At 36.3% G+C, this 23,336-nt stretch overlaps 1 protein-coding gene across 1 annotated transcript in view; it reads left to right on the plus strand.

Annotated features, from left to right (window-relative positions):
- tio (zinc finger domain-containing protein tiptop) overlaps nt 1-23,336 on the plus strand; it is a 437,818-nt gene that overhangs the window by 338,153 nt on the left and 76,329 nt on the right. The window lies entirely within an intron of this gene.

Raw genomic sequence — 23,336 nt, forward strand, 5'->3', positions numbered from 1 at the left:
CCGCCCCACAATCACCCCCCTTCCCTCCCGCCCCCGGTCTGAAGTTCACCTCTTTGTATTCAGCGGCGCTGCGGTCTGTCCCCCTGGTTCTGTTTGGATTTCTTTTGATGAACTCAGTGCCTCGAAGACTTGTGATTGTATGTGCATGCTGTTCATTTGCGGCGGATTTTTAGGGTTCCGTAACAGTGAACTAGATTAGAAAACTCTAGGTTTTGATCCTGAATTGACATCTGGCAATTGCCTCCTCATTTCTAATTTGAACAGCTAAGATTTGGAACACCCTACCAGCATCAGTCTTCCCCTTTAATAATTATAATATGGGTACCTTCAACTAATGATTTTATGGGTACCTTCAAGTCGAGAGTGAATAGGCATTGTGAACAGGTGTTTTGTGTAAAACTTTGATCCGAACCGAAGTTGAAACAAAAATTTAATTGAATTATTTTTCGCATACGTAAAAAAGGAGCCGGATAAAATACATGTCTTTTTCTCACCATAGCATGTGGGATATCATTGCCTAGAGCTCATTGAGTAGAGTTCGAAAATATTTCTTATTCTTTTTATCTTAAAAAATAAAGAAATGGGGCGCCATAAAAGTTCATAATGTAGGTACGGAATCCTAAATCGAGGCCCGACTCGCACTTGACCGGCTTTTTACTTCATCAGCGATCGGCGCACGTGACTGGTGTCTGCTAGTTTTGGACGTTAAAGGAATGTCTGATTATATGCGGTTTAATATGTAGGTACTGCACTTTTTTTGGAACGACTGCATAATGTAACGTTACAATTCTGTCAGTGTTTCTGGTGCATTTTGTGAACTGCGTCCAATCAATAGTGATTATTTAGTTTGCGGTCGTGATCATAGATGGCAATAGTTGTAAGCTAACACGCGCTATAATTTTATGTCCGTGAATTTTATGTAGATAAGATAGTGCCAGTTCGTGGAACTATGCTCTATACGGAATGTCAACAACCTTAACTAGGCTAGACTCAGGCTAGATTTAGTATTGATTAGACATAGATAGATAGTAGGTACTAGGTAGGTACTACAAACAAAATATCGAAGTTAGTAGTAAGTTGGTGCCTTTGAACTTGGCTTGACAAATTGTTCAAAAATCCTTGAGATATTGAGTTGATGATAAGAAAATTATTTAAGCACTACATAAGGAAATAGGTATTGTAGGATCATTAAAAGGATAATCTCGGCTTCATCAGCATTCAGAGGCGATAGTATTCCCATCAGCTCGGACGTGACGTCACTAGACAATGTGGACATGCATCGCGCAGTAATTATCGACTAATCGAAATTCAATAGATGCGTCTTAGACGTCCCTGCAGCGGCAACCACGTGACACCCCACCACTTATGATGAAGAAGATACGTAATGTTAGAGGCACGTAGTTCTATGAAACATTCATCATCATCATGATCAACCCATCGCCGGCTCACTACAGAGCACGGGTCTCCTCTCAGAGTGAGAAGGGTTTTGGCCATAGTCTACCACGCTGGCCAAGTGCGGATTGGCAGACTTCACACACCTTTGAGAACATTATGGAGAACTCTCAGGCATGCAGGTTTCCTCACGATGTTTTCCTTCACCATTAAAGCAAGTGATATTTTAATTACCTACTTAACTCAGAAAAGTTAGAGGTGCGTGCCTGGGATCGAACCCCCGACCTCCGATTGGAAGGCGGACGTCCTAACCACTGGGCTACCACAGCTTCATTCTTCATGAAACATTACTAAGCTTTAATAGCTCAACGGGTAAAGGAGTGGACTGAAAACCGCAAGGTCGACGGTTCAAACCCCGCCCGTTGCACTATTGTCGTACCTACTCCTAGCACAAGCTTGACGCTTAGTTGGAGAGGAAAGAGGAATATTTGTCATTTAACATCCATCCATACTTAATATTATAAATGCGACAGTGTGTCTGTCTGTCTGTCTGCTAGCTGTTCACGGCTCATCCGTTGAACCGATTTTGGCGAAATTTGGCACAGAGATAGCTTACATCCCGGGGAAGGACATAGGCTACTTTTTATCCCGGAAAATAAAAGAGTTTCCACAGGATTTTTAAAAAATCTTAATCCACGCGGACTAAATCGGGGGCATCATCTAGTGGCTAATATTCATTAAAAAAAATACTATTTATCTATAGTACGCGAAAAATTTAAATGGCAATCGGGGTATGAGGCGGGGGGACGCCCCGCACATCCGCACACCCGCACACCACCAGTGCTCGTCCGCACCGAGGGTTATAAGTATACCACAGTCGTACACCAATCGAAGAACAGCCTCAAGTATTCAAAGTCATTAATAATGTATAAGTACCTGCTCAAATCAGCCGCATTATCCAATAAACAATACAAAGAGCTGAACGCTAAGTACAAGTACTTACGGCTCACCAACGTTTCTAGAATTCGAGAATCGAAACGCAATAGCGTCAAAGTAAAATGGACCTAAAGAGCCTTGAGTTGAAGTCAAAAAGTCAATACCACTGATTTTAATTTCGCGACGTTTCCGCTTGGAGCGCTGGCTGTTGATGTGTAGACAAACTTGAGCTTTAAAACAAGGTAAGTTAAGACATAGGATATATTTCGGAGGGTATGTGCCGAAGAACTTTTCAACCTGGTTCCTCCTTCACCTTTCTACTATCGTACTGCAAGGCATCGCCAAGGTCTGCACCCGTACGTAGGCAAAACTCCACGGATACGTACGAAGCGATTTGCCTCCTCATTTCTAGTTCGAACCGCTGAGATTTGGAACACCCTTCCAGCATCAGTTTTCCTCTCCAATTTTAATATGGGTACCTTCAAGACAAGAGTGAATAGGCATCTTCTAGGCAAGCACGCTCCATCTTGGGCTGCATCATCACTTGCCACCCAGGTCTGATTGCAGCCAAGCGCTAGTCTGTAAATTAAAAAAAACCGGCTAAGTGCGAGAGGCTCGCGCAATGAGGGTTCCGTACTACAGTCGTATTTTTTCGACATTTTGCACGATAATTCAAAAACTATGATGCATAAAAATAAATTAAAATCTGTTTTAGAATGTACAGGTGAAGACCTTTCATATGATGCCCCACTTGATATAGTCACTCACTTCGAAAGTTGAAAATACTAATTATTAGTTCATGACCACAATTTAATTTTTTTTGTGTGATCTAACCCTAAATTCACGGTTTACAGATTTTTCTCCAAATGTCAGCTATAAGATCTACCTACCTGCCAAATTTCATGATTCTAGGTCAACGGGAAGTAGGTACCCTGTAGGTTTCTTGACAGACAGACGGACAGACAGATAGACACACAACAAAGTGATCCTATAAGGGTTCCGTTTTTCCTTTTGAGGTACAGAACCCTAAAAAAAAGATCCATTTAACTATAACACTGAAGAATCCGACACTCGAATACTATCAACGTTGGTGAGACATTAAATCTCGTACTAAGCATACTGGCTTATACATCGTTAGGGTCGCGACCGGCTACTGGACACGATCGAGATGCCCGCACAAGATATGCGCCCGGCGATGCTCGGATTCAGATACCAGTATGGTAATCGCTGGCAGCCTTACGGTAGGTCAGCTACATGAATTTAAATTGGACAATAAAACACGAGCTGACAATCTGTGCTGGCCAGTATCTTTGGAAAATCCTCTGAGGTAGTCTCGATTAAATAAGAGGCATCTAAGTATTGAATAATAATATTAAATATGCGAAAGTGAGTCTTAGCTGTTCCCAAGCTTTCTTATCATTTAAATAATCCTTTACATTGTAATAGGATTTTTCAAAAAAAAAAAAACGTAGCTGTTCATTCTCGTCCAACAGAGCAAGGCAAAAAAAAAGAAAGAAAGCAAGCCATGTCAGCTATAAAAGGTCTCCGATCATCATGTCGGAGGACAAAAAAAGCGGACATACAAAAAAAACAAAAAAAAACAAAAAAAATTGGATTTTTCAATAACTTTACGTTTCATGAAAACTTTGAACTTGGTGAGAGACATGTCCAATATGTCTTCCGGAAGCTTATTATTAAACATATAGAAACTAGCTTATGCTCGCGACTTCGTCCGCGTGGACTACACAAATTTAAAACCCCTATTTCACCCCCTTAGGGGTTGAGTTTTCAAAAATCCTTTCTTAGCGGATGTCTAGGTCATAATAGCTATCTGCATGCCAAATTTCAGCCCGATCCGTCCAGTAGTTTGAGCTGTGCGTTGATAGATCAGTCAGTCAGTCAGTCACCTTCTTTATATATTGAGATAAGTTTGATAAGTTTAATAACTTTGAAGCAATCATGATAATTGTAGTTTTATGTAGTACTAGCAGACCCGCCCCGGCTTCGCTCGGGTGGAATTTAGAAAATCGAGGTGGGGGATGAATTTCCAAAAATCCTGGAACACGTATTTCTTCATTAGTGACCGAAAACCCAAATACCAATTTTCATGCAAATAACTTGAAAAATGACAGACTTTTATACAAACTTTCATCCCCTATTTAACCCACTTAGGGATGGAATTTCGAAAAATCCTTTCTTAGTGGATACCTACTCTTTACAAAGAACACACCCTCAAAATTTCATGTCTCTAGGACCAGTGGTTTAGGCTGTGCGTTAATATATATGTCAGTCAGTCAGGACTTTGAATTTTATATATATAGAAGATAGTTGAATGTGCGTGTATGTAGTTTAGCAAATGAACGACGTCTTCAGGGCCGGTGGCACGTAGGCTGGACATTACTTTGCCGGAATACTAATTTAACAATAATTAGGCGCTAGACGGAGGGGGAAAGTCGCAAAAGGCAGTTTTTTAACTTGATTACTCGCCGACTTTACTGACTAACTGAGAGTTCTTGATCAGTTTGTTCTATTGATTAACTAGCATGATTGTTTAGGTACTTTGACAATAAAATGACTTTAAAATACCTACATACAGGGTGTAACCAGAACGCTGGCAAAAACGAAGACAGGTGATAGTAATGATTACTGATATGATACCACAAAAGAAAAACGCGGAAAAATTTAAAAAAATCCTATATTTTGTAAAAGTTCACGATATATTGCAAATAAAACATCTGACTGACGCTAGAGGTCATAGGTCACTCGGTGGGTGGGGCATTGACCCAAGTTTTGCACGATATAGGCACATTGCGGGTTTGAAAAATACTAAAACTACAAAATGAGGCAAATGGTTATTGATATTGGATTGTGCTTTGGTAGTAATTATAACAATAATTTGCTAGCGTTCTGGTTACACCCTGTAGATCGAATTACTATTTAAAGAGAAATTCGATGTAAAGCGATTGGTGGAAAACTAAAAAAGCCTATTAGCATGAACTAGCTACAATTTACATTAATTTTGTCGCCATTTTAATTTATCAATATAATATGAGTTACCTACTTACTTAGTTGAATTTAATTTATTTAGGTATGTCATTTTTATTAATATTTATCACAAAATTAAATATTTCGATACATATGATATAAAATTTGTATATTTTTGATTTGTAATTTTTTATGTTTACCGGTTTAAAAAATTTAGTTTAAATTTAAATTTTAGTTTATTACATATTCAAGTTTTAACGAGGATGCATTTGTGTCTAAATAAATAGATTCATATAAAATTTTACATTCAACATGTACAATTTCAATATATATTAATTTAGCAATAAAAATCAGAACATCTTCATTTAAATTCGTCAATATGAAAAAATTTTTCGACACCCCGTCCGTGTATTAGCATAAAATAAAAGCAACGAAGTAAATTGTAAGAATAAATTATATAGTAGTGATAACAATATAATTATTAATTTTCTATATTTTTATCTGAACATGTCACCTCCTGTGGTTTACCCCGCTGATTTTAGTCAAGTGTAAAATCATTGATACATAACATGGTTTTCTAATTAACTAGGTAATGAACCTGTATAATATTAAAAAATATAGTTATATTTTTTTGGTAGTTGTATAATTCGATATTAGGTACACATAACCTATCAGGTAATATTATAATCTAGTGGTATCATACTTTTAAAAAAACTAGGTGTAATAAAATTTGAAATATGTAAATATATAAAAGGAAAAAGTGACTGACTGTCTGATCTATCAACGCACAGCTCAAACTACTGGACGGATCGGGCTGAAATTTGGCAAGCAGATAGCTATTATGACGTAGGCATCCGCCAAGAAAGGATTTTTGAAAATTCAAATCCTAAGGGGGTGAAATAGAGGTTTGAAGTTTGTGTAGTCTACACGGACGAAGTCGCGAGCATAAGCTAGTTATATTTATACATAATATAATGTATCTCTCAGATTGAAAACTTGACACACACTTTACCATCTAAATTGAAATAGTTGATTATGAAATAACGGATTGACCAGGGAAAGTTTTTTTACTGTCAGAGGTCAGGGGTCAACCCACGGCAGCTCTGCGGGGAATTTTCTTTAATATGCCATGATTATAGACAAACATAAGAAGCGAGATAAATTAAGCTTTTTGTTGATATAATTAAAATCCTGTGTTAGCATAAGATGATAATATTCTGGATTGAGAAACTTGGATTAAAAATTCCATTTTTTTTTTGATATACCTACGTATTTTAGTTTAAAATATTTTTAACATACATACATATTATTATTATATTGATGTTATTTTGTGTTTGTAAGTGTGCCTATCTTAAAACTGCTATGAGGTACTCTTATATTTTCTTCTTAACTACCTTAAAAAAGCATTAGGTTAGTGCTTAATTGTTCAAAAATAAAATATTACTAGAAATATTTACGTTTAAATTAAAAGTTTAATCTTACTAGATTAATTTAGGAAAATGTAAAAGATTATACGAATGATATAAATGAGCATCTATGATTAAACCATCACAAATAAATTAAAAAATATACGAAATATATCGCAACATAAAAAAATAACAGAAATATACATGCATTAAATCATTCCAAAATAACCCGAAAAATCGAGAGAGAGAGAGGATAAATTTAGGATGAACAAAGTGAATGAATCCCCACAGTATTATCTGGTCCGCTGACAGACAGACGATGGCCGCTGTCGCCGGAAACCAAGATTCATGGGGGTTCAAAAAACCATAACTAATAAATTTGTCACGCTCATAGATCCACTGACGAATTAACAAGGTAGAGCTTTGAATGCTATTAGAGCTCCCGTGTTCAAAATTTTGGATCTAAATATTATAATCTGAATACAAAACATAATTTTGAATTGCCAGAAATGATTAATTGAACCAATCACGCTGTTTCAAACTTAATACATTTTTATTTTATTTTCTTTATTGGGTTTACCAACAGCTTAGTCATTCACAAAAACAGTCATAAAAAATATTAGTATAGTATAGTCACAAATAATACTTATCATCAAAAAATTGTGCAAGTGCGAGTCAGACTCGCGCACCGAGGGTTTCGTACTACAGTCGTATTTTGTTCGACATTTTGCATGATAAATCAAAAACTACTATGCATAAAATAAATAAAAATCCGTTTTAGAATGTACAGGTAAAGTCCTTTTATACGATACCCCACTTGATATAGTAATCTTAATTTGACAGTTGAAAATACTAATTATTTGTCCATGAACACATTTCAATTTTTTTGTGTGCTATAAAAAGTTAAAAACCTACCTATCTGCCAAATTTCATGATTCTAGGTCGACAGAAAGTACTCTATAAGTCTATAGGTTTCTTGACAGACAAACAGACGGACCTACAGACAGACAACGAAGTGATCCTATCAAGGTTCCTTTTTCCTTATGAGGTACGAAACCCTAAAAAATAAAATATTTTTTGTTTAATGTTAAATTTTGTTGGCTCTTATGGAACTTTTTTACTCCTAAGTTAATACCTGTATACATTTTTGTAATTACTGTTGATTATAAATGAATAAATAAATAATTACTTTATTTAAAATAGTAAGAGCTGACTATAATATTTTTACATGAAATGACATAGTTGGTGACAATATTCGCCAAAGACTACGACGTATTCGTCAAAACACTCAAAAAGTAAGTTTTATTTTTTAATTCACAAGATTTTATTGGAAGAACAACATCTTGTAAACATTTAGTTAAAGTAAAGTTGTCTCACAGTCGGACATCTGCTCAAATATACAGCCTTTCGATTAGAAGCGCATAAAAAATAAATTTAGATAATGTAATTCTGAATAAAACTGTAATAACTTTGCTGCCATGTCTTTCAAATTCCACGCTCTACGGGCGATCACTATTATTCGTTCATCACTTGATTGGTATGAAGCTGTCGACTCGCTCCGTGCCCTTTCCGGCCCTTTATTGTTTTTTTCTCCGAAGATGAAAGCCCTTTTTAGGGTTCCGTAGCCAAATAGCAAAAAACGGAACACTTATGGATTCGTTATGTCTGTCTGTCTGTCCGTCCGGTAAGTAGATGTATTCTGTGAACCGCATTAAGATTTTCACACAAAAATTGAAAAAATAAAACAATAAATTTTTTTCATCAAACCCATACGTGTGGGTTATCTATGGATAGGTCTTCAAAAATGATTTTGAGGTTTCTAATATTATTATTTTTAAACTGAATAGTTTGTGCGAGAGACACTTCCAAAGTGGTAAAATGTGTGTTCCCCCCTGCAACTTCTAAAATAAGAGAATGATAAAACTAAAAAAAATATATGATGTACATTACCATGCAAACTTCCACCGAAAATTGGTTTGAACGAGATCTAGTAAGTAGTTTTTGATTTATCGTGCAAAATGTCGATAAAATACGATTGTAGTACGGAACTCTCAGTGCGCGAGTCTGATTCGCGCTTGGCCGGTTTTTTTCTTAACATTATCGTTCCGAAGATGAAAGCCCTTTTTTGTTTCTGGCGCCACGTCCCGGGCCCCGCACTTGATTGAACGGTATCATTTTAATTAATTGTGTGATCCTATATTTATCATTTGTCAAAATAAATTATTATTCGTCCACACCTTGCTATGTCAACTATGATTACATTATTGATTTAGCTACTGTCTTATTACTATTTAACAAAATAAGTTTACTCTAATTTTCCCAATTTAAAAAAAAAAAAACCCTTTTTAGGGTCCGTTCGTCCGTCCAACTGTCTGTCAGTGGGCTATATCTTGTGAATCGTAATAGGTAGATTTGAGATTTTCACAGAATGAATGAAAATTAAAAAAAAATAAGTGTTTTTTCTTGTACGACGGAACCCTTCCTGTGCGAGTCTGACTCACACTTGACTGTTTTTTTATAGAACGACTAGCTGATGCCCGCGACTTCGTCCGTGTGGAATTAGGTATTTTTAAAAATCCCGTGGGAACTCTTTGATTTTCTGGAATAAAAAGGAGCCTAAGTCACTCTCCAGTCACATCTATACCCATGCAAAAAATCACGTCAATCTGTTCCACTGTTGCGACGTGATTGGAGGACCAACCAACAAACTAACAAACCAACAAATACACACATTCCAATTTATAATAAGGGTACTGATGTCGTTTCCGTACTATTTGTTTATAATAATTACGTGCGTGTATTTTGCAAAAATTCCAGAATTATGTTATTTAACATTAATTATAGTAAGTTGTGCTTATGTATCTGATTGTTACATAGTAGATAAGGTATTAGTTAAGCAGGTATGTTGATTTAAAGTTAGTTAAAAAAAGCTAAGTACGAGAACATTCTTTTGGAAATATTTTTAAGTTCTTCTGCACTTTCGCTAATAGAAAAAGCCTATTATACTTTTAAAATAGAGAAACCTGACTAAAAAATAAACTACATAATTATAACAATACATCTAAATTATGCAAAAAATGATCGTAAATGTTTAAAATATGAAAATTCAATTTATATTTTATCGTCAAATATTTATGGCCGTAACTGTGAATCATATTATTCGGCTAAATTATTCGGCCTGATTCGGCATCATTTTTTCAATCAGTTTTATTATTTGGAATACTATTAATTTGATTGTTATTTGATGTGTGTGCTTTTTCGACACCTCGTCTTTATAAATGTAGATAAAGTTAAATAAATACTGGTTTTTACGATCACATAAAATTAATTTGGTTAGAGTTTTTATCGCTAACCAATCTGTTTGAATACATTGCGTGATAGAAAGCGTAAAACAAGTGTTTAAATTTAGATATTTATGGCTTAAACTAAATAGGTATTACTAGTAGTTTTTAGTTACACCATTCTTTAGCTTTGATATTATTATAAACTAGCTGCCCGGCGAACTTCGTACCGCCTAGCACTCGATTCAAATTTTTTAAATTTTTCTCTCCGTAAGAACCATCCCCGAACTTCAAGAAATATTATAAAAAAAAGAGCGAAACCGGCCAAGTATGAGTCAGGCTCGCGCAATGAGGGTTCCGTACTACAGTCGTATTTTTTCCACATTTTGCACGATAATTCAAAAACTATGATGCATAAAAATAAATAAAAATCTATTTTAGAATGTACAGGTGAAGACCTTTCATATGATACCCCACTTGATATAGTCACTCACTTCGAAAGTTGAAAATACTAATTTATAGTTCATGATCACAATTTAATTTTTTTTTGTGTGATCTAACCCTAAATTCACGGTTTTCAGATTTTTCCCCAAATGTCAGCTATAAGACCCACCTTCCTGCCAAATTTCATGATTCTAGGTCAACGGGAAGTACCCTGTTGGTTTCTTGACAGACAGACGGACAGACAGACAGACAGACAGACAGACAGACAGACAGACAACAAAGTGATCCTATAAAGGTTCCGTTTTTCCTTTTGAGGTACGGAACCCTAAAAAAGAGCGAAATCGGTACAGCGGTTCTCGAGATTTGCGATCAGCAACACATTCAGCGATTCATTTTGATATTATAGATGACTGCTTATGAGCTTATGCCTGCGACTTCGTCCGCGTGGACTACACAAACTTCAAACCCCTATTTTGCCCCCAGGGGATGTATTATTAAAAATCCCTTCTTAGTCCGCTAAGTCCGCCTGTCTACGTTATAATAGCTATCTGCATGACAAATTTCAGTCCGATCCGTCCAGTAGTTTCAGCTGTGCGTTGATAGATTAGTCAGTCATTAAAAAAATACATTTATCAGTCAGTCAGCTTTTCCTTTTATATTTTACGGTCGTCAGACAAACGTCACATAATTGATAGACGAAATTCTATAAATTACTTCAAATTAATCGATTGTCTCGAATGTCACATTTTAAAGAAAATTAAAATTGATTACTTTTGATCAATGCATTAGTAGATAAACGATACCCTGACGTACTCGTAGTCATCGCATCATTAAATCAATCTTAGATATTTGTTTCTTTTTGTGCAAGTAAAGTGGTCTAACCCGTAACTTCGCAAATTTTAGTACTGTACCTACGTGGCAGAAAGTAATGTATGTACATTTGGCCTTTAGAATGACATTTCGGCTTTGTAGAGCATTGTCTCTGTCACTCATACCTATATGACGTTTTGTCGGTCTACAAATCTGCTATCTCCTTCAAAAGGTCGATGTACATTCCTTTCTGCCGCGTACTGTACTATTTAATAACTAAAAACTATGAAATCAACTTATTGTTTCGAACAATAAGTTAAATTCATATGAGTTAAACTTAAATTACAACTAAAAATTAAATTAAAACATGCCTAATGTAACTCTTAATACAACTTATTCCGCCATTGGAGCATCCTCATTAGATGTTGACTTTACAATGAACAATAAATTGCAAAGTCACTTTACTTTGTAAGGTGACAAGATCCTACAAATCGTCTTTAAAATGGTTTTTTTTTTAAATTTAATCTTTATTATGTATTTTGCAATATTGCATAATTTGATAATGAGTAGACATGCATGATAACACTGTGACAAACTTTGTTATTTTCGTAAGTTTAGCACTGATTATGATAATTTTACTAGCTAGCAACAAATAACATAAATCACAATGATTTGGCAATTTTTTAATTTTTCAAAATAAAATTTATCATATTTTCGCTCGCACACTCTTTAGCGTTTTAGCTCAGGTCGATGTCGTTTGAAAAATAAAGCGTGATTAATGTAATAATTTTCAACCCGTGTGAGATTTTGCTGCGTGAGTTTTGAAATGAATATTTGACTTTATTTTGCGTAAGGTTTTTTTCATTACGGTCTTTCTTTCTTCATTCTGGGCTGGTTTCCGCACTTAAACGTTTCCGTCTGTTGTGCGTGCATCGCCCCTCCCCGCCGAAGTCTTCACTCATTTCGGTCTGTGAAATGATCTAGTTCTACTTGACAGTAGGTACGTTGATTCAAGGTTAACCCAGAAGTTATAACTCAAAATTCTAAAGGCTGTGGGATGGATGCCTTATCAATATAATCAATATTCACGAATTGTATATTCATGGACAGTTGACACTAAGCTTTATACTACTTTAAATAGGTAATTAAAAACCCGTCAAAAAGTTTCATTGCCTTTTTACGATCAGAAATCGGATAGTCAGCCTTTTTATAGTCACAATAACTTTGATACGACGTTTTTATACTTGTAGGAAGTTTAGTTGTATTGGGCCGATTAGCTTTCATTGTTTCCATGATGTTTCTTCTGAATTTATTGGGAATTGTATCTTTCTGGCAATAAATGTAGGAATTTGATGATCTGTTTTGTAACCATTTCAGAGTAATAAGTTCCTAGTATTATCTTTTAAACGCGGTTATGGCTTAGTGATTGAGCATTAGGCTTCCTTACTAGGAGGTCCGGGATTCGATTCCCAAGCACGCACCTCTAACATTTACGGGGTAGTGTGCGTTTTAATACTACTGTAATAATGTTATACTATCTAAACACAATCCAATACCAATAACCGTTTGCCTCATTTTATAGTTTTAGTGATTTAGTATTTTTCAAACCCGCAATGTATAGCGTGCAAAACTCGGGTCAATGCCCCGCCTACGACGCGGCATTGACTCTGAGTGGCCTATTTACGCAACGTTCGTTGACCTCTAGCGTCAGTCAGATCATAATACAATATATCGTAAGCATTTACAAACTTATAGGATTATTTTATTATTTTTTTTCGCATTTTTTGTGGTATCACAAAAGTAATCATCAGTACTATCATCTGTCTTCGTTTTTGCCGGCGTTCTGGTTACACCCTGTATACATACATGCATGCATCTTTATCTGCATTGGCCGATGATCGATCGATCTCGCACTTGAGCCAGGTAAACAATAACATGGGCCTCTAATTGCCACCTACCAACTTTTTACTGACACGTGCATCAATGTCTATATTATAGTTCAAGAGCTAGAGACCGTCAGAGAAAGGAAAACTACTTATTTTCTAGTCAGACTCATCACGCACCGAGGCGCGAGGGTAAAATAAATAAAAATCTGTTCTAGAATGTACAGATAAATCCCTTTCATATGATACCCCACTTGGTATAGTAAGCTTACTTTGAAAGTTGAAATTTACCAATATTTTGTTTATGAAAACGTTTTAATTTTTTCTTGTGATGCAACTACAAATTCACGGTTTTTAGATTTTTCCCTTTATTTGTAGTATAAGACCTACCTATCTTCCAAATTTCATGATTCTAGGTCAACGGGAAGTACCCTATAGGTTTTCTTGACAGGCTTGACAGACAGACAGACGGACAAACAAACAGACAGACAGACAACGAAGTGATCATATTATAAGGGTTCCTTTTTTCCTTTTGAGGTACGGAACCCAAAAAAAAGTACAACTAATACATTTATGGTGTAAGTTGCCCTGCAATACTTCCGAACTGGGCGGTAGAGTCTTGACATTTCATAAGTGGCACATGCTGTCCTATATGAAATAAATAAATTTATTTCACTTAATTTAATTTCATTTGAATGTGCAGTAGTAAAAACGTGTCCTTATTTTTTTTATCAAATTGTTGTTTTATCTTTAATATCCGGTCAATGTCCGATCTTAATTGTAAATTGTTTCTTCGAAATAAAGAATTTGAATCTGAATGTTGTCAAGTTGTGTCAAGTCAATACTAAGTGTTCGGTAGGTGCCGTTTATTCAATTTATCTGAATTCTGAATATCTACAAAATACTTAATACTTAAATTTGAATTTTAATCTTAAGTAGAAATTCCATGAGGGCGTTTGTGCTCTCATCCGTATTCGGTTCGTATCCGTGATTTTTCCAAGTGGCCGTGATTTTATTTCGTATTTGAATGAACTAATACGAAATAAAATCACGAATGAGTGCACAAACACCCTTAGGCTCACACAAGACATCGTTTTTGTTTATAGTATTTTATAGCTCGTAGTTTAAAGTTTAGTTTTAATTTTGCAGTTTTTAACATCTTTTGCATATTATATTTTTTTCCTTGTATTGTTTTGTGAGCTAGATAAACTTTATTTATTTATTCAATATATGTATGTTTTATACGAATAACAAATATACAACGCGAATACGGACAAAACACAATGTAGGTACTCGCAGAAATATAAAACAAGTAAAATATTGTCTAAAAACGAAAATAAAAGTTGTAACTTTTAGCTTGATCACGCAGCCTACGTTTTTTGATTACCAGCTCTCAGACTTTTCAGGTATATTTGTATTAGAAGAAATACAACTCTTATTACTGACTAATAAAGTCGAAAATCGGTTGGTTTATTAGTCATAAAGTCAAAACTGTAGTGTTCCGATAGCAATTAAAGGGCTAGGATAAGCGTCCGTGGTCGCATGATTGATGCAGTGTCAATACGCGCGTATCCTCGCCAAATGTCAACTATGATGTATCGTGGAACTAAGTCAATATAATATAGATTTTTTTAATAAAAGCTCAGCAAATAGACTGACTGATCATCATCGTTCAGACCATCACCGGCTCACTACTGAGAACGGGTCTCCTCTCTGAATGGAAATAATTTGGTTTTAGTATACCTTGGGATTGGCGGACTTTACACACCTTTGAGAACATAATGGAAAATTCTCAGGTTTCCTCACGATGTTTTTCTTCACCTTTAAAGCAAATTTTAATTATTTGCTTAACATGGCATAAGCCCCGCAAATTGCTATTGCGCTGGAACCATGCCTCATTAACATCGAAATGACGTCATTTGACGTATATTTAAGTAAAAATATACCATCAGCTCGAAACTTCAGTCTAGTGCTGACGTCACTAAAATGGCGGCCACGAGCATTAGCAATTTGCGAGACTTATACTTGATTAACTCTGAAAAGTTAGAATTGTATGTGTGAACTGTGAAGATCAAGCCCTGGCCCCCTCAAATAGGAGGCAAAAGTCTATAGATATTTGGAATTTGTGATATTAGTCTGAATAGTAGGTAATAAGAACAGTACAAAATCAGGTTTAAAAACTTTTGTTCGAAACTTTACGGTGCCTAATAAAAACTGTGAAGTTCAAATAGTCCGCTCGTAGGGTGTCCACAGTAAACATGTCACGACGGACAGTCCGATACCCGACATCGCACTTATCAGGAACCATAACGTCCTCAACTTTACGACAAGCGCTCGATGCGCGCGAGCGTAAATTTAAACAAAACGTCAACCCGCGAGATTTTATATTGCAGATCAAGGAAATTGTATCGATATTTCAGCGATAATGTTTTTTGTGTTACGGAACGGATATCTTTATGCACGCATTTCTCGGATGTCCATACTTACGAATGCGCCTGCGTAAAGTGTTATATTGCAGGGTGTCTCGTTTATTTGTGGCGATAAAATAAAGCAACGATAAATTATAAAGTTTATGTATCAAGATGTGGTGGCACTCTCATAACATTACGATGTGTAGATCATTTTATCGGAAGCGAGTCAAGGACCTTGAACGTGAGCGGAAAGTTATCACTTTGAAATCAAATGAGTATGCGTATTGCGAGAACCTGGGATTTATATTTTTGGATGCATTAAAATATCATAATCTTAATTATGTCACCTGCTTGTTTACATATTTAAAATAAGTAAGAAGCATTTTTAATCAGATGGTTTTTGTCCCTTGATATTTATAAGTTTATTGACTACTTTAAAAGTGACTACCAAAGTAAAATTAAGCACTTTTCAAACTACCAAATTTCAATTAACAAAAATTACACATGAAATAATATTATGATTAAATTACAGCCAGTATTCAGTCAGGGTGGATTAGCTAATCCATGCTAATATTATAAATGCGAAAGTGTGTCTGTCTGTTTGTCTGCTGGCTTTTCATGGTCCATCCGTTCAACCGATTTTGACGAAATTTAGTACAATAGCTTGCATCCCGGGGACGGACATTACGGCTACTTTTATCCCGAAAAAATTGTAGAGTTCCCACAGAATATTAACAACCTAAATCCAGGCGGGCGAAGCTGCGGGCATCGTCTAGTTATATATAAACGGAGAAACTGACTGACTAACATATTGATGTTCATCTCTTAATACCACTGAATCTAGAAACTTCAGATTTAGTGTACCTCTCTGACTTAGATCTCTACTAACAAATAATTACTATCAGAAAATCCACGTCAGCTACTCTTAAGAGTATGGATTTGGTAAAGTTTTATGTTTGGATGTTTCATTAATACATGGCTTCATTATCCCCGAGTATAATGTATAAGCTATAAGTTAATATGTATCGCCGATATGTAGTTGCGATTAAAGGTTAGTCTAAATATATAAAAGGAAAAGGTGACTGACTGACAGATCTATCAACGCACAGCTCAAACTACTAGATGGATCGGACTTAAATTTGGCATGCAGATAGCTATTATGATGCGGACATCCTCTAAGAAAGGATTTTTGAAAATTCAACCTCTAAGATGGTAAAATAGGGGTTTGAAATTTGTGTAGCCCACGCGGATAAAATCTAGTAAAATAATGAACGCGAAGCAGGGAAAGTAATAAGCACAGAAAACTAATAGTAAATGGGAATTGATTTTAACTATTCCAACCAGGAATAGCATAAAGGATGCCTAATAAGGAGCTACGAGTCTTCTCACTCGGCCGCTAATCGAGATCGAATAGCGAAAACCAAAAACCGGTCCTCGCCCGTCCGTGTAATTCTAATTAGGCAATTCAAGCAGGACCTGGTACTAATGGGGCCCACTCGGTGCTATAAAGCAACGCAATCTGATTGTGTGAACACGCTGTCCGCGTGTCCTGTACATTGTCCGTAGACATGCAAGGCTTTGTCACCCTACTATAGCACGTATGCTTGTAGGATGTGGTCCTACTATACTTGAACGAGGAGATTCCGATGCGCGGAGCTTATCGATTTTTCTACAAAACCACAGTATGGAATACAGAGAGACAGTTTTTGCTTAAGTGCTTTTCACATACATTGTAATACTAAATGAATGTTTTTTTGGGTTCCGTAGCAAAATAAGGAACGATTTTAATCCTTAATCTAAGGGTTCTTTCTTTTGATATGACAGTTGGGACTTGGGACATAGACCATAATATAATATTATGGAGAGTCTTTTCTCAAAGTGTATTAATTGTTAAGCATACCTACTTGAGTGAGTTGATACCCGGCCGTCCGTCGTCGTGTACTACTACGCTAAAAAACATTGCGTAATGTAAGAAAGAAAGAAGAAAGAAAAGACGTTTATTTATAATGCATTTTCTATTAGCTTAAAATCATCTTCGCATTATTGCCTTTGTAATGAAACTGGTTTGGGGTACATCGGATGGATGGTTTCAGTCTATAACAGACACAGGTAGATACATTTTCGTGTTTTATTATATACCTAATAGATTATGGTACTTTTATTATTGCTCCGAAAGTTCAATAGTCAATGCAATAATCAAAACATTATAACATTTTCTGCTACCTTAAATAGTACTTAATTTATGAGACCATGAACCGTCCTTAAATCGGACACAGACCGACACAGTGCAATAAACGAAATAAAACCAAACGTCAACGTACAGGGATACACACTCTGTGCCTTATTGATGGAAACAATTCAAACACCATTTAGATAGTGTGCTGGCGTTGACGTATTATTATTATTGTGGGACCGGCTCCAGAGAAGCGATGCTCTGAGATGTACGAAATAATTGCAAATTCACCTATGGAGGCGGTATCTTTATATGGGATTATTTTCTGCAGCGTGTTTGATAAATCACTCATAATAAACATGACAAATAAAGGATGTACTTAATACTAAATAGTTAGTGCCATAGATTCTTTCGAGCGAGAGATAGAGGATAAAACGTCAGCCTCTTATTGGGAGGGTCGGGGGTTTGATTCTAGGCACGCACCTCTAACTTGGTGCGTGCCAACGTGGTAGCATCAAACCCTCGCAATTTGATAAGCAATTAAAATAAAACTTGCTTTAATTATGAAGGAAATCATCGCGAGGAAACCTGCATGCCTGAGAGTGTTCCATAATATTTTTAAAGGTGTGTGACATCTGCCAATTTCCTTCACCATTAAAGCAAGTGATATTTAATTTCTTAAAACACATATAACCCTGAAAAGTTAGTAATGCGTGCACAAGATTGAAGCCCGAAGCCGCGATCCCCGGAAAGTCTTATACAGTAATATTTTCTGCCAACTTTTTTTTTTAAATACAGATAGCGAGCAAACGAGCAGGCGGGTCACCTAATATTAAGTGATTACCGCCGCTCATGAACATTTGCAGCACCAGAGGAACCGCCGATACGTTGCCGGCCTTTTAGGAATTTGTTGGTCCGCCCCTTGAATAACCCCATGTTGTAATCTAGTGGGAACACCGCCGATGGGAGTTGGTTCCACAGTTTGCACGTGCGTGGAAAGAAGGATCTGGCACAGCGGACGGTCGAAGTGCACCAGACACCCAGATGGTGGTGGTAGTGGAACTTCTCTTTCATTACAACGTCAACGTCAAAGTCAAAGTCAAATGATTTATTCAAAATAGGTAATAAATAACTCTTTTTGATGGTCAACAAAAATCTTAGCAAATCTCATTAAGGGGACTCAGTTCAGTGCTTTCTCCATACAAACGTAGGAGGGAAATTACAACAATATTCGATATTGTACGCACAAAACTAAGAATTATATCGATTTATCTCGTCATTATCTAGGTTTATTGATATATAAAACACTGAAAAAAATATTGATTTAAAAGTTACGAGGCTCAAAAGATTCCTATTTTAACACTAAATTAATGACAACTTTGGGCGTAAATAAATAAGATTAGGGACATGAAAATTCTCAAACAATTTATCATTAGACGTAGTTTATTTATTCATTAGTTGAAATAACTTTACTTTGCCAACATATTATATTCAGCAGTTTTTTCTCAAAAATACTTTTCCTAAACCCTTTTCGCGCCCTTGATTCCAGTGAAAATCATCGTGCCTCTGAACTTTCTCATACAATGTCTAGTGAAAAGCAAACATGTTACCCACGTGCGCTGCCAATTTCGGTCTAGCGTCCTGCGTCACCTTAAGAACACCATATCCACAGCTACTATTGCATCTCTGCCCGTTTCAATGTCATTCATAACTCACGCTCCACCTCTAACGTCGATCGAATCTACTCCGTCCTTAGCAGCTTATGCACGCTATTCTACGAGGAAACATTCTTCACTAGGTATATCTCTTCTATACATAGATATATCTACTAACTAGAACCTAGAGTAGAGATTAGAGCAGAGGCCAAGTTCGTTTCACAAATTATTATTCTTAAATTTCGATTTCTTTTACTCAACCTTTACAAATATTATAGAGGTCAAAGTTAGTTAGTGAGTTTGTAGGTAAGCAGCAAATTATTCGATTCTAAGTTTTTTTCACTGATATAAGTTAACTACATATAAATTACTAGCTTATGCTCGCAACTTCGTCCGCGTGGACAACACAAATTTCAAACCACTATTTCACCCCTTAGGGGTAGAATTTTCAAAAGTCCTTTCTTAGCGGATGCCTACGTCATAATAGCTATCTGCTTGCCAAATTTCAGCCCGATCCGTCCAGTAGTTTAAGCTGTGCGTTGATAGATCAGTCAGTCAGTCAGTCAGTCAGTCAGTCAGTCAGTCAGTCAGTCACCTTTTCCTTTTATATATTTAGATAATACACTAGCGACCCGCCCCGGCTTCACGTGAGTGCAATGTAGATACTGATGTGGTGTCAGTGAGGAGTGATTAATAATCCATACATCCATACTAATATTATAAATGCGACAGTGTGTCTGTCTGTCTGCTAGCTTTTCACGGCCCATTGCGCGTTAGTTTTAATTTAATTATATTTCATATTATTTTAATTCTGTGATATCTCCTAAGATATTATTCTAAATTAAATAATGTAAAGGGCAATTTTGGTCTTAATTGAATATTTCAGATGATCAACTATTTTATTTTGATAAGAATTAATAGTATGTCAGTAAAAACATATTCGAAAGTAAGGCTTTGTTTCAGATATAAAATGGATTATTTGTGAGTCAACCTTAAAAGATAGGTACATGTATGCTATCTCAGACTTTTTTGTAGAACTTTTTAAGAGAAACAATAAATAATTTCACCACATAATGTGGCTAATTCTCTAGTACACAATCTCTAAACTAAACTAAAATGGCACGTCTAAATCTATTACTATCCCTTTCATAATGTTGCTTGCGGAAAAGGAGAGCACTAGATTTAGACCTATTAATTTAGTTTAGTTTAGAGATTGTGTACTAGAGAATCGGCCCCATTGTTTTCGTGTAACTTTGACCATTAAATAGAAGAATAAAACAATAGCTCAAACCTTTAACGTCTTGATAATGAGAACTTGCTCAAGTAAGGTTTATTGGCATACCAACCATACCTTTTTTATGAGAGACACAAAAAAAAAACACTTCCAATATCCTGTCCCGTAGGGTTTGATGGATCAAGACGGCTGGCGACTGCGCGGCGCGTCCATGATGGATCCTCCGACAATCCATCCATCAGTCATTATCGCCAGTGTGCTCACAGCTTTATTGCTCTAACTAATCATAACTGAGGGGTTTAATAAAAACTGCCATACCCCTTCCAGGTTAGCCCGCTTCCATCTTAAACTGCATCATCACTTACCACCTGATGAGATTGCAGTCAAGGGTTAACTTGTATCTGAATAATACAAGAAAATTGGTGATCTACACAATAGGCTAACTAGAAACAGAGACAAGCTTGCAGCTCCTACCTTCCGCCTCAGGAAAGTCCAAAAGTCATTTGTGGGTATTGGTATTACCTTTTATAATAAAATCCCGCAAACTATTTTGGACTTACCTTTGCACAAGTTTAAAAAATCTATTAAAAATATCCTCCTGAAAAAAGCATATTACACAATTGAAGATTATCTAAATGATAAAAGAGCGTGGATTTGACCTGCAGCTCGTTCCAGCAACGCACAAGACTGCAAATACTATTTTATACATGGCATAATCTTGTACCTATATCAAATATTTGAAAAGAGCAACCGCCGAGTTTCTTGCTGGTTCTTCTCGGTAGGAAAGGCACTCCGAACCAGTGGTAGATGCATCCGACTATTCGAAAGTACTTGTAAAAGTTTATTCGAAAAGATTTTTATTTTATTTTAATTTTATTTTAATAATTTTTTTTTTTTTAAACTTTGATCGAAAGTCATCTATGTTCAAACTTTGGCACAATCAACCTACCTATGTACAATTCACAAGCAGGGTTGCAATAATTGGTTGCATGCGACGCTCCTATAAACGTTTCTTTTGCTAATAAGCTAGCTTCTCGGAAACGCGGGGCTACGTGTTCGACTCCCGGACAAATTCAACGTGTTTCGTAATTACAACTAGGAATTTTACATGCGATCCTCGACTTAACTAGTTTTGTGATCACAGACGTTTTTGTGATATTTAATATTGTTTGTTTCAGTTTCTTTTAATTTAAGTTTGAACTTACTGATAATTGTTAATTTGGCATATGGGATAGTAACAAAGGATTAATTTGTGTCTTTGTGTTTTCTTTGATTCTTATTAGCAAGTTGTTTGTCTATTAAAATATGGGTCTCTGTTGCCTTATTAAATAAATTATTTATTACTATTATTATTATTCATCTCATAAGAAAGCTCAGAGTCATTCAGCGGGCGATGGAGAGAGCTATACTTAGAGTTTCTCTAAGTGATCAAATCAGAAATGAGGAGATCCGTAGGAGAACTAGAGTAACCGACATAGCTCAACGGGTTGCGACGCTGAAGTGGCAATGGGCAAGGGCACATAGTTCGTACAACCGATAGACGTTGGGGTCCCAAGGTGCTGGAATGGCTACCTTGCACCGGAAGACGCAGCGTTGGAAGACCCCCCACTAGGCGGACGGACGAAATCAGACGAGTCGCAGGGAGCCGCTGGACAGACAGCTCAAGACCGTGGCGTGTGGTAGTCTCTACAAGAGACTTATGTTCAGCAGTGGACGTCTATTGATTGATGATGATGATGATTATGATGTATCATACAAATAAGTCTAAACTTAATCCATCCATTTCATCTACCGCTGACGTATTTACAGATAATAAAAAACAAAGAGAAAAGGGTAGGTTGGGCAGAGTTGAATATAAAGTGTTACGGATGCTGCGATAGCCGTGGGTACGACTCTACCGCATTTTTATTTATTTATTATTTATTAAATCGGACAACAATTGATTCATTATGTGTTAGTAACAATAAATACTTAATAACTATGTTAATACTTAAACACTAAGGAGTTAGTAACAAAATACTTAATCACTATGTTAGTACTTAATAACTAAAAGGGATTTAGTCCTCTGCACGAGTTTCCCCATCAGAGGACTATCCATTTTGTCCGCTATCATGCGCAGGATCCTATTGCTGCTTCCTCGGACTCTGGACAATAGTGATGCTGTTTTCTTGCGCCAGATGGCATCGAAGCCATCTGTCCGCGCCTCAGCAAACATAGCTGATGCACTACAGAACCGAGGTTGCCGCAACAAAATCCTGAACGCATTATTATATTGGACTCGCAGCGCATTGTAAGCCCTTTGCGTGTACTGAAACCACAAGCTTGCCGAGTATAAGGATGTACAGTATGCTTTGAACAGCGTGACTTTCACAGCATCTGTACATCGGGCAAACCTGCGGGCCACCATATTTATAATTAGATCTCATAGATTTTATCACCCACTAATGATCTGTAAAGGAACGTAATGAGGAAGGTGGGGACCTCGCACCACCAATAAGGTATTTATGAGAGCGTCGTGTAATGGAACGCGTCACCCCTTATGATATTACCGTTCAGGGTAAATTAGAGACAGCGGCTGTGGTCAGGGGTACTAATATATTCGGACCCTAAACTGTATGCATTAATATCTATATCATTTTTGCCGGACTACATACAAGATTTCTTACATTATTTTATTATTCTTTGTTGAAAGAACATTTCGAGACTATTACGGAGTCTGTCATCTA

The sequence above is a fragment of the Maniola hyperantus genome, chromosome 3 (assembly GCF_902806685.2).
Source record: "Maniola hyperantus chromosome 3, iAphHyp1.2, whole genome shotgun sequence".
NCBI classification, from domain to species: Eukaryota; Metazoa; Arthropoda; class Insecta; order Lepidoptera; family Nymphalidae; genus Maniola; species Maniola hyperantus.